This window comes from Salmo salar, chromosome 15 (genome assembly GCF_965601325.2).
Source record: "Salmo salar chromosome 15, fSalSal1, whole genome shotgun sequence".
In the NCBI taxonomy this organism is placed as follows: domain Eukaryota; kingdom Metazoa; phylum Chordata; class Actinopteri; order Salmoniformes; family Salmonidae; genus Salmo; species Salmo salar.
Window position 1 is genome coordinate 114,244,107 of NC_138305.1, and position 13,504 is coordinate 114,257,610.

Consider the following 13,504-nt stretch of genomic DNA (forward strand, 5'->3'; position numbering starts at 1 on the left):
GACGGTAAAGGGTTTATCTCATTATCTGTTGCTTTTAGTGGATTCCACGTGCGTTAACGGGATTCTGCCTCCCTCCTGACGCTGTCCGGGAGCTCAGCCTGCACGGTGAGTCGGCGGCGTGTAGGCGTCCGGTGATCAGTGGTGTAGCAGGTGAGGGAGCGCAAAAAAAATGAATTGCGTCGTGATTAACTTAATTAAAGTTGGTACCGAGAGATGCAGCCAATTGAATAGCCTATCATTTAGAATATACATAAAATGCATCTTCCAATTGGTCTATTTTTAAAACCCTCAAACACCAAAGTTAGACATATCTCATTTAAAAATAGGCCAGCATCACAGTCCATCGTGAATGATAGGCAAATTCTTCACGTTCAACGTCCAAACTGCATCTCCATGCCAGTGATTTGATTTGTTACATGGAAATATGCATTTAGATATGAAATGATTGTTTCGTGAGCGAATTAGAGCAGATGGTGTTAACAAACTATTAGCCTTTTTTGTAAGTCAAAGCAGATATCCTGCCTAGTGGCTCATTCTGTTGAGTTTTGGCGCATGATTAAAAAAAGGAATGTGACTATTCAGCTTCAACTAACGATCCTAAAATCTCAATTAGAAATCAGCTGTTGTGGGTGTAAGAGTAACGTTATAGGCCTGTTATATACTATGCTGTTATATTCAGTTCTTTCATGGTGTTAAAGAAGTTGAACCAACGTGTGATGCTGAAGGATAGCCCTGCCATTCGGCCAGTTCAGGAATAAACAACAGTAGTGTGCAGTAGACTATAGTCTAATAGGGCCCCCCACTACGGGGTATTACTAGTTATAGACTATAGGGCCCCCCCACTACGGGGTATTACTAGTTATAGTCTAATAGGGCCCACCACTACGGGGTATTACTAGTTATAGTCTAATAGGGCCCCCCACTACGGGGTATTACTAGTTATAGTCTATAGGGCCCCCCACTACGTGGTATTACTAGTTGTAGACTATAGGGCCCCCCACTACGGGGTATTACTAGTTGTAGACTATAGGGCCCCCCACTACATGGTATTACTAGTTGTAGACTATAGGGCCCCCCACTACGGGGTATTACTAGTTGTAGACTATAGGGCCCCCCCACTACGGGGTATTACTAGTTATAGACTATAGGGCCCCCCACTACGTGGTATTACTAGTTGTAGACTATAGGGCCCCCCCACTACGGGGTATTACTAGTTATAGTCTAATAGGCCCCCCCACTACGGGGTATTACTAGTTATAGTCTAATAGGGCCCCCCACTACGGGGTATTACTAGTTATAGTCTAATAGGCCCCCCCACTACGGGGTATTACTAGTTATAGTCTATAGGGCCCCCCACTACGTGGTATTACTAGTTGTAGACTATAGGGCCCCCCACTACGGGGTATTACTAGTTGTAGACTATAGGGCCCCCCACTACATGGTATTACTAGTTGTAGACTATAGGGCCCCCCACTACGGGGTATTACTAGTTGTAGACTATAGGGCCCCCCACTACGGGGTATTACTAGTTATAGTCTATAGGCCCCCCACTACGTGGTATTACTAGTTATAGACTATAGGGCCCCCCACTACGGGGTATTACTAGTTATAGACTATAGGGCCCCCCCACTACGTGGTATTACTAGTTGTAGACTATAGGGGCCCCCCACTACGGGGTATTACTAGTTATAGACTATAGGGGCCCCCCACTACGGGGTATTACTAGTTATAGTCTAATAGGGCCCCCCACTACGGGGTATTACTAGTTATAGTCTAATAGCCCCCCCCCCACTACGGGGTATTACTAGTTATAGTCTAATAGGGCCCCCCACTACGTGGTATTACTAGTTGTAGTCTAATAGGCCCCCCCACTACGGGGTATTACTAGTTATAGTCTAATAGGGCCCCCCACTACGTGGTATTACTAGTTGTAGACTATAGGGGCCCCCCACTACGGGGTATTACTAGTTATAGTCTATAGGCCCCCCCACTACGGGGTATTACTAGTTGTAGACTATAGGGCCCCCCCACTACGTGGTATTACTAGTTGTAGACTATAGGGCCCCCCACTACCGGGTATTACTAGTTGTAGACTATAGGGCCCCCCCACTACGTGGTATTACTAGTTGTAGACTATAGGGCCCCCCACTACGGGGTATTACTAGTTGTAGACTATAGGGCCCCCCCACTACGGGGTATTACTAGTTGTAGACTATAGGGCCCCCCACTACGGGGTATTACTAGTTGTAGACTATAGGGCCCCCCACTACGGGGTATTACTAGTTATAGTCTAATAGGGCCCCCCACTACGGGGTATTACTAGTTGTAGACTATAGGGCCCCCCACTACGTGGTATTACTAGTTACAGTCTAATAGGGCCCCCCACTACGTGGTATTAATAGTTGTAGACTATAGGGCCCCCACTACGGGGTATTACTAGTTATAGTCTATAGGGCCCCCCACTACGTGGTATTAATAGTTGTAGGCTATAGGGCCCCCCACTACGGGGTATTACTAGTTGTAGACTATAGGGCCCCCACTACGGGGTATTACTAGTTATAGTCTATAGGGCCCCCCACTACGTGGTATTACTAGTTGTAGACTATAGTCTAATAGGGCCCCCCACTACGGGGTATTACTAGGTGCTATAGTCTAATAGGGCCCCCCACTACGTGGTATTACTAGTTATAGTCTAATAGGCCCCCCCACTACGGGGTATTACTAGTTGAAGGCTATAGGGCCCCCCCACTACGTGGTATTAATAGTTGTAGACTATAGGGCCCCCCACTACGTGGTATTACTAGTTGTAGACTATAGGGCCCCCCACTACGTGGTATTACTAGTTGTAGACTATAGGGGCCCCCCACTACGGGGTATTACTAGTTATAGTCTATAGGCCCCCCCACTACGGGGTATTACTAGTTGTAGACTATAGGGCCCCCCCACTACGTGGTATTACTAGTTGTAGACTATAGGGCCCCCCACTACCGGGTATTACTAGTTGTAGACTATAGGGCCCCCCCACTACGTGGTATTACTAGTTGTAGACTATAGGGCCCCCCACTACGGGGTATTACTAGTTGTAGACTATAGGGCCCCCCCACTACGGGGTATTACTAGTTGTAGACTATAGGGCCCCCCACTACGGGGTATTAATAGTTGTAGACTATAGGGCCCCCCACTACGGGGTATTACTAGTTATAGTCTAATAGGGCCCCCCACTACGTGGTATTACTAGTTATAGACTATAGGGCCCCCCCACTACGTGGTATTACTAGTTGTAGACTATAGGGCCCCCCACTACGGGGTATTACTAGTTATAGTCTAATAGGGCCCCCCACTACGGGGTATTACTAGTTGTAGACTATAGGGCCCCCCACTACGTGGTATTACTAGTTACAGTCTAATAGGGCCCCCCACTACGTGGTATTAATAGTTGTAGCAGCTATAGGGCCCCCCACTACATGGTATTACTAGTTGTAGACTATAGGGCCCCCCACTACGGGGTATTACTAGTTATAGTCTATAGGGCCCCCCACTACGTGGTATTACTAGTTGTAGACTATAGTCTAATAGGGCCCCCCACTACGGGGTATTACTAGTTATAGTCTAATAGGGCCCCCCACTACGGGGTATTACTAGTTATAGTCTAATAGGGCCCCCCACTACGTGGTATTACTAGTTGTAGACTATAGGGGCCCCCCACTACGGGGTATTACTAGTTGTAGACTATAGGGCCCCCCACTACGGGGTATTACTAGTTGTAGACTATAGGGCCCCCCACTACGGGGTATTACTAGTTATAGTCTAATAGGGCCCCCCACTACGGGGTATTACTAGTTATAGTCTAATAGGCCCCCCCACTACGGGGTATTACTAGTTGTAGACTATAGGGCCCCCACTACTGGTCTAGGCCCCCCCACTACGGGGTATTACTAGTTATAGTCTAATAGGGCCCCCCACTACGGGGTATTACTAGTTGTAGACTAATAGGGCCCCCCCACTACGTGGTATTACTAGTTGTAGACTATAGGGCCCCCCCACTACGGGGTATTACTAGTTGTAGACTATAGGGCCCCCCCACTACGGGGTATTACTAGTTATAGTCTAATAGGGCCCCCCACTACGTGGTATTACTAGTTGTAGACTATAGGGCCCCCCCACTACGTGGTATTAGTAGTTGTAGACTATAGGGCCCCCCCACTACGGGGTATTACTAGTTGTAGACTATAGGGCCCCCCACTACGGGGTATTACTAGTTGTAGACTATAGGGCCCCCCCACTACGGGGTATTACTAGTTGTAGACTATAGGGCCCCCCACTACGGGGTATTACTAGTTATAGTCTAATAGGGCCCCCCCACTACGGGGTATTACTAGTTGTAGACTATAGGGCCCCCCCACTACGGGGTATTACTAGTTGTAGACTATAGGGCCCCCCACTACGTGGTATTACTAGTTGTAGACTATAGGGCCCCCCACTACGGGGTATTAGTAGTTGTAGACTATAGGGCCCCCCACTACGGGGTATTACTAGTTGTAGACTATAGGGCCCCCCACTACGGGGTATTACTAGTTGTAGACTATAGGGCCCCCCACTACGGGGTATTACTAGTTGTAGACTATAGGGCCCCCCACTACGTGGTATTACTAGTTGTAGACTAATAGGGCCCCCCACTACGGGGTATTACTAGTTATAGTCTATAGTCTAATAGGGCCCCCCACTACGGGGTATTACTAGTTGTAGACTATAGTCTAATAGGGCCCCCCACTACGGGGTATTACTAGTTGTAGACTAATAGGGCCCCCCACTACGTGGTATTACTAGTTGCAGACTAATAGGGCCCCCCACTACGTGGTATTACTAGTTGTAGGCTATAGGGCCCCCCACTACGTGGTATTACTAGTTGTAGACTATAGGGCCCCCCACTACGGGGTATTACTAGTTGTAGACTATAGTCTAATAGGGCCCCCCACTACGGGGTATTACTAGTTGTAGACTAATAGGGCCCCCCACTACGGGGTATTACTAGTTGTAGACTATAGGGCCCCCCACTACGTGGTATTACTAGTTGTAGACTATAGGGCCCCCCCACTACGTGGTATTACTAGTTGTAGACTATAGTCTAATAGGCCCCCCCACTACGGGGTATTACTAGTTGTAGACTAAGAGGGCCCCCCACTACGGGGTATTACTAGTTGTAGACTATAGGGCCCCCCACTACGTGGTATTACTAGTTGTAGGCTATAGGGCCCCCCACTACGGGGTATTACTAGTTGTAGACTATAGGGCCCCCCCACTACGGGGTATTACTAGTTGTAGACTAAGAGGGCCCCCCACTACGGGGTATTACTAGTTGTAGACTATAGGGCCCCCCACTACGGGGTATTACTAGTTGTAGACTATAGGGCCCCCCACTACGGGGTATTACTAGTTGTAGACTATAGGGCCCCCCACTACGTGGTATTACTAGTTGTAGACTATAGGGCCCCCCACTACGGGGTATTACTAGTTGTAGACTATAGGGCCCCCCACTACGTGGTATTACTAGTTGTAGACTATAGGGCCCCCCACTACGGGGTATTACTAGTTGTAGACTAATAGGGCCCCCCCACTACGTGGTATTACTAGTTATAGACTATAGGGCCCCCCCACTACGTGGTATTACTAGTTGTAGACTATAGGGCCCCCCCACTACGTGGTATTACTAGTTGTAGACTATAGTCTAATAGGGCCCCCCACTACGTGGTATTAATAGTTGTAGACTATAGGGCCCCCCACTACGTGGTATTACTAGTTGTAGACTATAGGGCCCCCCCACTACGTGGTATTACTAGTTGTAGACTATAGGGCCCCCGCACTACGTGGTATTACTAGTTGAAGGCTATAGGGCCCCCCCACTACGGGGTATTACTAGTTGATAGTCTATAGGGCCCCCCCACTACGTGTTATTACTAGTTGTAGACTATAGTCTAATAGGGCCCCCCACTACGTGGTATTACTAGTTGTAGACTATAGGGCCCCCCACTACGGGGTATTACTAGTTGTAGACTATAGGGCCCCCCACTACGGGGTATTACTAGTTATAGTCTAATAGGGCCCCCCTCTACGGGGTATTACTAGTTGCAGACTATAGTCTAACACCAAACTGGACGCGCCTGCATGCACTATCACATGCATGTTGATTTTTGTCCCCCCAGACCAGACATGATCAGGTCACACAGGTTGAAATATCAAAACAAACTCTGAACCAATTATATTAATTTGGGGACAGGTCGAAAAGCATTAAACATTTATGGCAATTTGCTGTTGCTAGCTAATTTATGCGGGGATATAAACATTGGGTTGTTATTTTACCTGAAATGCACAAGGTCCTCTACTCTGACAATTAATCCACAGTTAAAACGTTAAACCGAATTCCTTTCCTGTCATCTCTCCTTCCTCACGCTTCTTTTTTACTTCTTTGGACTTTAAGACATCAGTATAGAGGCAAAGTGGAGTCTCAATTCAACGGCTCAGACACGAGACGTATGTGGCAGGGTCTACAGACAATCACGGACTACAAAGGGAAAACCAGCCACGTCACGGACTTTGACGTTTTACTTCCGGACAAGTTAAACACCTTCTTCGCCCGCTTTGAGGACAACACAGTGCCACGAATGCGGCCTGCTACCAAGGACTGTGGGACCTCCTTCTCCGTGGCCGACGTGAGTAAGACATTTAAGCGTGTTAACCCTCGCAAGGCTGCCGGCCCAGACGGCATCGATAGCCGCGTCCTCAGAGCATGTGCAGACCAGCTGGCTGGAGTGTTATTCAATCTCTCCCTATCTGAGGCTGCTGTCCCCACATGCTTTAAGATGGCCACCATTGTTCGTGTACCCAAGAAAGCCAAGGTAACTGAACTAAATTATTATCGCGCTGTAGCACTCACTTCTGTCATCATGAAGTGCTTTGAGAGACTAGTCAAGGATCATATCCTCTACCTTACCTGACGCCCTAGACCCAACCGCAGGGCTCTCCAGAGGCTGACCTCGCCTTCTGGATGATAGCGGGGTGAACAGGCCGTGGCTCGGGTGGTTGTTGTCCTTGATTATCTTTTTGGCCTTCCTGTGACATCGGGTGGTGTAGGTGTCCTGGAGGGCAGGTAGTTTGCCCCTGGTGATGCGTTGTGCAGACCACAGCACTCGTACAGGTGCATCAAAGCGTGGACCGAGAGACTGGGGAAAAACAGGCTTCTATCTTACGGCTATTAGACTGTTAAATAGCCATCACTAGCACAGAGAGGCTGCTGCCCTATATACATAGACTTGAAATCACTGGCCACTTTAATAATGGAACACTAGTCACTTTAATAATGTTTACATATTTTGCATTACTCATCTCATATGTACAGTTGAAGTCGGAAGTTTACATACACCTTAGCCAAATACATTTAAACTCAGTTTTTCACAATTCCTGACATTTAATCCTAGTAAAAATGTCCTGTTTTAGGTCAGTTAGGATCACCACTTTATTTTAAGAATGTGAAATGTCAGAATAATAGTATAATTATTTATTTCAGCTTTTATTTCTTTCATCACTTTCCCAGTGGGTCTGAAGTTTACACTCAATTAGTATTTGGTAGCATTGCCTTTAAATTGTTTAACTTGAGTCAAACGTTTTGGGTAGCCTTCCACAAGCTTCCCACAATAAGTTGGGTGAATTTTGGCCCATTCCTCCTGACAAAGCTGGTGTAACTGAGTCAGGTTTGTAGGCCTCCTTGCTCGCACATGCTTTTTCAGTTCTGCCCACACATTTTCTATAGGATTGAGGTCAGGGCTTTGTGATGGCCACTCCAATACCTTGACTTTGTTGTCCTTAAGCCATTTTGCCACAACTTTGGAAGTATGCTTGGGGTCATTGTCCATTTGGAAGACCCATTTGTGACCAAGCTTTAACTTCCTGACTGATGTCTTGAGATGTTGCTTCAATAAATCCACATAATTTTCCTACCTCATGATACCATTTATTTTGTGAAGTGCACCAGTCCCTCCTGCAGCAAAGCACCCCCACAACATGATGCTGCCACCCCTATGCTTCACGGTTGGGATGGTGTTCTTTGGCTTGCAAGCCTACCCCTTTTTCCTCCAAACATAACGATGGTCATTATGGCCAAACAGTTCTATTTTTGTTTCATCACACCAGAGGACATTTCTCCAAAAAGTACAATCTTTGTCCCCATGTGCAGTTGCAAACCGTAGTCTGGCTTTTTTATGGCGGTTTTGGAGCAGTGGCTTCTTCCTTGCTGAGCGGCCTTTCAGGTTATGTCGATATAGGACTCGTTTTACTGTGGATATAGATACTTTTGTACCTGTTTCCTCCAGTAGCTTCACAAGGTCCTTTGCAGTAGTTCTGGGATTGATTTGCTCTTTTCGCACCAAAGTACGTTCTTCTCTAGGAGACAGAATGCGTCTCCTTCCTGAGCGGTATGATGGCTGCGTGGTCCCATGGTGTTTATACTTGCGTACTAGTGTTTGTCCAGATGAACGTGGTACCTTCAGGTGTTTGGAAATTGCTTGCAAGGATGAACCAGACTTTTTGGTGAGGTCTTGGCTGATTTCTTTTGATTTTCCCATGATGTCAAGCAAAGAGGCACTGAGTTTGAAGGTAGGCCTTGAAATACATCCACAGGTACACCTCCAATTGACTCAAATGATGTAAATTAGCCTATCAGAAGTTTCTAAAGCCATGACATCATTTTCTGGAATATTCCAAGCTGTTTAAAGGCACAGTCAACTTTGTGTATGTAAACTTCTGACCCACTGGAATTGTGATACAGTGAATTATAAGTGAAATAATCTGTAAACAATTGTTGGAAGAATTACGTGTCATGCACAAAGTAGATGTCCTAACCAACTTGCCAAAACTATAGTTTGTTAACAAGACATTTGTGGAGTGGTTGAAAAACGAGTTTTAATAACTCCAACCTAAGTGTATGTAAACTTCCGACTTCAGCTGTGTTCTATTCTACTGTATCTTAGTCTGACATCGCTCGTCCAAATATGTATATATTCTTAATTCCATTCCTTTACTTATATGTGTGTATAAGGTATTTGTTGTGAAATTGTTAGATACTACTGCACTGTTGGAGCTAGGAACACAAGCATTTCACTACACCTGCAATAACATCTGCTAAACACGTGTATGGACCAATACAATTTGATTTGAAAATAGGTCTGCATAGAACAATGCTGGGAGTAGAGAGAGAGAGAAGGATGGAGGTGAGAGAGAGAATGAGGGAAGAGAGAGAGAGAAACCAGAATAAGGTAGATGGAGATCTCTAGAGAAGGAGGAAGCGAAGGAGAAGTGGATGAAATGATACATGGAACAGAAAGTAGCACGTCTATAATAAATTCACCTCTAGTTCTGAAGGCTGGAGTTGCTCAGGTGACCAAAGTCCACAATTTGTGATTGGCTGTTACATGAAACAACTAATAGCAAGTTAAACATTTCCCAATTGCAGGTGCTTTGTAACTAGCCTCTCTCGCCCTATTTCTCTCTTCTCTCTCTCTCTATTTCTCTCCCTCTGTCTGTCTCTCTCTCTCTATTTCTCTCTCTCTCTCTCTGTCTCTCTCTACTCTGTCTCTCTGTCTCTGTCTCTCTACTCTCTCTCTCTCTCTGTCTCTCTCTCTCTCTCTCTCTCTCTCTCTCTCTGTCTCTCTACTCTCTCTCTCTCTCTGTCTCTCTGTCTCTCTCTCTCTCTCTCTCTCTCTCTGTCTCTCTCTCTGTCTCTCTCTCTCTCTCTCTCTCTCTCTGTCTCTCTCTCTCTCTCTCTCTCTCTCCCTCTCTCTCTCTCTCTCTCTCTCTCCCTCTGTCCCTCTCTCCAGGTTACTCTTCGTCCATCCCTCTATCCTTTCATGGACGTGCTGATTGGGTGCGGCTGACAGAAACAAGGGAGGAGTGGAATGGCCACAGAGACGGGGAATGCTGGACTGACCCCTCTCCTCACCTTTCCCCCACTGGTTAGCTGACACTGATGAAAGTCTGTATTTAAGACTTATGTCTGAAATAAAGGACGAAGGGCCTGGAAACAGAAGAGAGAGAACCAAACCACAGTGTATGTCAGTCATAATGTCTACCGTTGTGACCAAGGGAGCGATGGTTAACAGTGCTGTAGAGTTCTACAGTGAAGGTACATTTACATTTTTAGTCATTTAGCAGATGCTCTAATCCAGAGCGACTTACAGTAGTGAATGAATACATTTCATACATTTTTTTTTCTCCCCGTACTGGTCCCCCGTGGGAATCGAACCCACAACCCTGGCGTTGCAAACACCATGCTCTAACAACTGAGCCACACGGGACCATAGTTGCTGGTGTAACAGAATTTTAGGTCTGACTAATGAGGGGGGGGGGGGGGGGTAGGAAGGAGGAGGGTAACCGTGCTGCAGGGGGAGATTTTGGGGCGATGGTGGAGGAGCTCGGGGATCTGATGGAGCTCAGTGGAGGGGATACAGGGGCAGTACGGAGACTAGGCTGCTCAACAACACTACTGACGGTACGGTGGGAGGGAATGTGTGTTGTTTGGCTAGTTGACAGCTTCAGTTTATCAACACGGAGCAACGTTACTGTATCAAAACACCATGTCTCACACTAAAAATATTTTATTTACATAAGTATTCACACCCTTTGCTATGAGACTTGAAATTGAGCTCAGGTGCATCCTGTTTCCATTGATCATCCTTGAGATGTTTCTACAACTTGATTGGAGTCCACCTGTGGTAAATTCAATTGATTGGACATGATTTGGAAAGGCACACACCTGTCTTTATAAGGTCCCACAGTTGGCAGTGTGTGTCAGAGAACCAAGCCATGAGGTCGAAGGAATTATCTGTAGAGCTCCGAAACAGGATTGTGTCGAGGTACAGATCTGGGGAAGGGTACCAAAACATTTCTGCAGCTTTGAAGGTCCCCAAGAACACAGTGGCCTCCACCATTCCAAAATGGAAGAAGTTTGAAACCACTGAGCAATCGGCGAAGAAGGGCCTTGGTCATGGAGATGACCGAGAACCCGATGGTCACTCTGACAGAGCTCCAGAGTTCCTCTGTGGAGATGGGAGAACCTTCCAGATGTCAACCATCTCTGCAGCACTCCACCAATCAGGCCTTTATGGTAGAGTGGCCAGGCAGAAACCTCTCCTCAGTAAAAGGTACATGACAGCCCGCTTGGAGTTTGCCAAAAGGCAACAAAAGACTCTCAGATCATGAGAAACCAGATTCTCCGGTCTGATGAAACTAAGATTGAACACAATGTGGAAAAAGTCAAGGGGTCTCTCTGTGCTTTGCTCCGTTCATCTTTCCATCGATCCCGACTAGTCTCCCAGTCCCTGCCGTTGAAAAACATCCCCACAGCATGATGCTGCCTCCACCATGCTTCACCGTAGGGATGGAGCCAGGTTTCCTCCAGACGTGACGCCTTGCATTCAGGCCAAAGAGTTAGCCGCGGGGCAGGTGGGTTGACTCATAGCCGCGGGGCAGGTGGGGTGACTCATAGCCGCGGGGCAGGTGGGGTGACTCATAGCCGCGGGGCAGGTGGGTTGACTCGTAGCCACGGGGCAGGTGGGTGGACTCGTAGCCACGGGGCAGGTGGGGTGACTCGTAGCCGCGGGGCAGGTGGGGTGACTCGTAGCCGCGTCGCAGGTGGGTTGACTCGTAGCCACGGGGCAGGTGGGTTGACTCATAGCCACGGGGCAGGTGGGTTGACTCATAGCCACGGGGCAGGTGGGTTGACTCATAGCCACGGGGCAGGTGGGTTGACTCATAGCCACGGGGCAGGTGGGTTGACTCATAGCCACGGGGCAGGTGGGTTGACTCATAGCCACGGGGCAGGTGGGTTGACTCATAGCCACGGGGCAGGTGGGTTGACTCATAGCGGGGCAGGTGGGTTGACTCATAGCGGGGCAGGTGGGTTGACTCGGCCACGGGGCAGGTGGGTTGACTCGGCCGCGGGGCAGGTGGGTTGACTCAGCCACGGGGCAGGTGGGTGGACTCATAGTGGGGCAGGTGGGTGGACTCATAGCCGCGGGGCAGGTGGGTGGACTCATAGTGGGGCAGGTGGGTTGACTCATAGCGGGGCAGGTGGGTTGACTCATAGCCGCGGGTCAGGTGGGTGGACTCATAGCCGCGGGTCAGGTGGGTTGACTCCTAGCGGGGCAGGTGGGTTGACTCATAGCGGGGCAGGTGGGTTGACTCGTAGCCGCGGGGCAGGTGGGTTGACTCGTAGCCACGGGGCAGGTGGGTTGACTCATAGCGGGGCAGGTGGGTTGACTCATAGCCACGGGGCAGGTGGGTTGACTCATAGCGGGGCAGGGGGGTTGACTCGTAGCCGCGGGGCAGGTGGGTTGACTCGTAGCCACGGGGCAGGTGGGTTGACTCGTAGCCACGGGGCAGGTGGGTTGACTCGTAGCCACGGGGCAGGTGGGTTGACTCGTAGCCACGGGGCAGGTGGGTTGACTCGTAGCCACGGGGCAGGTGGGTTGACTCGTAGCCGCGGGGCAGGTGGGTTGACTCATGGTGGGTTGAGGGTCGTGAAATATTGTGCGGATGAAGGGCAGGCGGGCGCTAGTCAGGTTGAATCATTTGTACACAGCTAAAGAAAATAGATTTTAATATAATTTCATACCTTGAGTATTAACATGATCACATCTGTGTGGGAACTTGGGAAAAGATGCCCGGAATTAAACAATTATTTTGCTGAATTTGTGGTATTAGTCTGGGAGTTGGAAATCATTGGCCCGTTACCCCGTTTAGATGTTAGGTGATACAGTCAATGTTTACTTTTAATTTGGGCTACGACAGTATTACAAGTCAGTACTTTTGACACTTTAAATCTGAAGGGCATCAAAGGTAATGTGCAGCAGAGATCACGTCCCCCCCCCCCCCCCCAAGAGGTCTGCGCTGCTTGGGCATTGTAGAGGGAAACAAGTGTCCCAGAGAGTCATATGTTGTAGCTTAAAACACCACAAAGTAGTTTCTCAGAAACACATCTACCAGAGGTTACTGACCTATGGATCAAGTACAATTTGTGTTTTGTTTCTCACAACCAATTTTCTAAAATCAGGCAACCCCTAGTTTGTGAAACGCTGTATTAGTCAGACCTAAAATTCTGTTACACCAGCAACTACGGTCCCGTGTGGCTCAGTTGGTAGAGCATGGTGTTTGCAACGCCAGGGTTGTGGGTTCGATTCCCACGGGGGACCAGTACGAAAAAAGAAATGTATGCATGCATTCACTACTGTAAGTCGCTCTGGATAAGAGCGTCTGCTAAATGACTAAAATGTAACTACGCCGATGTGCATATTGTTGACCAATTCCACAGAACATACCAGAATGTAACTACGCCGATGGTTCAGAGCGCTTTAGAAACGCCGTGACATGAGATCACTTGATACTAGTACTTAGCTGATGTCATTGTTCATTTAGGTAGAACATCAAAACCAGTATTTATTTTACCCACAACCGTCAT

The 13,504-nt window shown here is 48.0% G+C and overlaps 1 non-coding gene across 1 annotated transcript; it reads left to right on the top strand.

Annotated features, from left to right (window-relative positions):
* Positions 1 to 13,163: 13,163 nt before the first annotated feature.
* Positions 13,164 to 13,239, top strand: trnaa-ugc (transfer RNA alanine (anticodon UGC)). Its single transcript has one exon. It is a non-coding gene; the product is annotated as a tRNA-Ala (tRNA).
* The last annotated feature ends 265 nt before the right edge of the window (positions 13,240 to 13,504 follow it).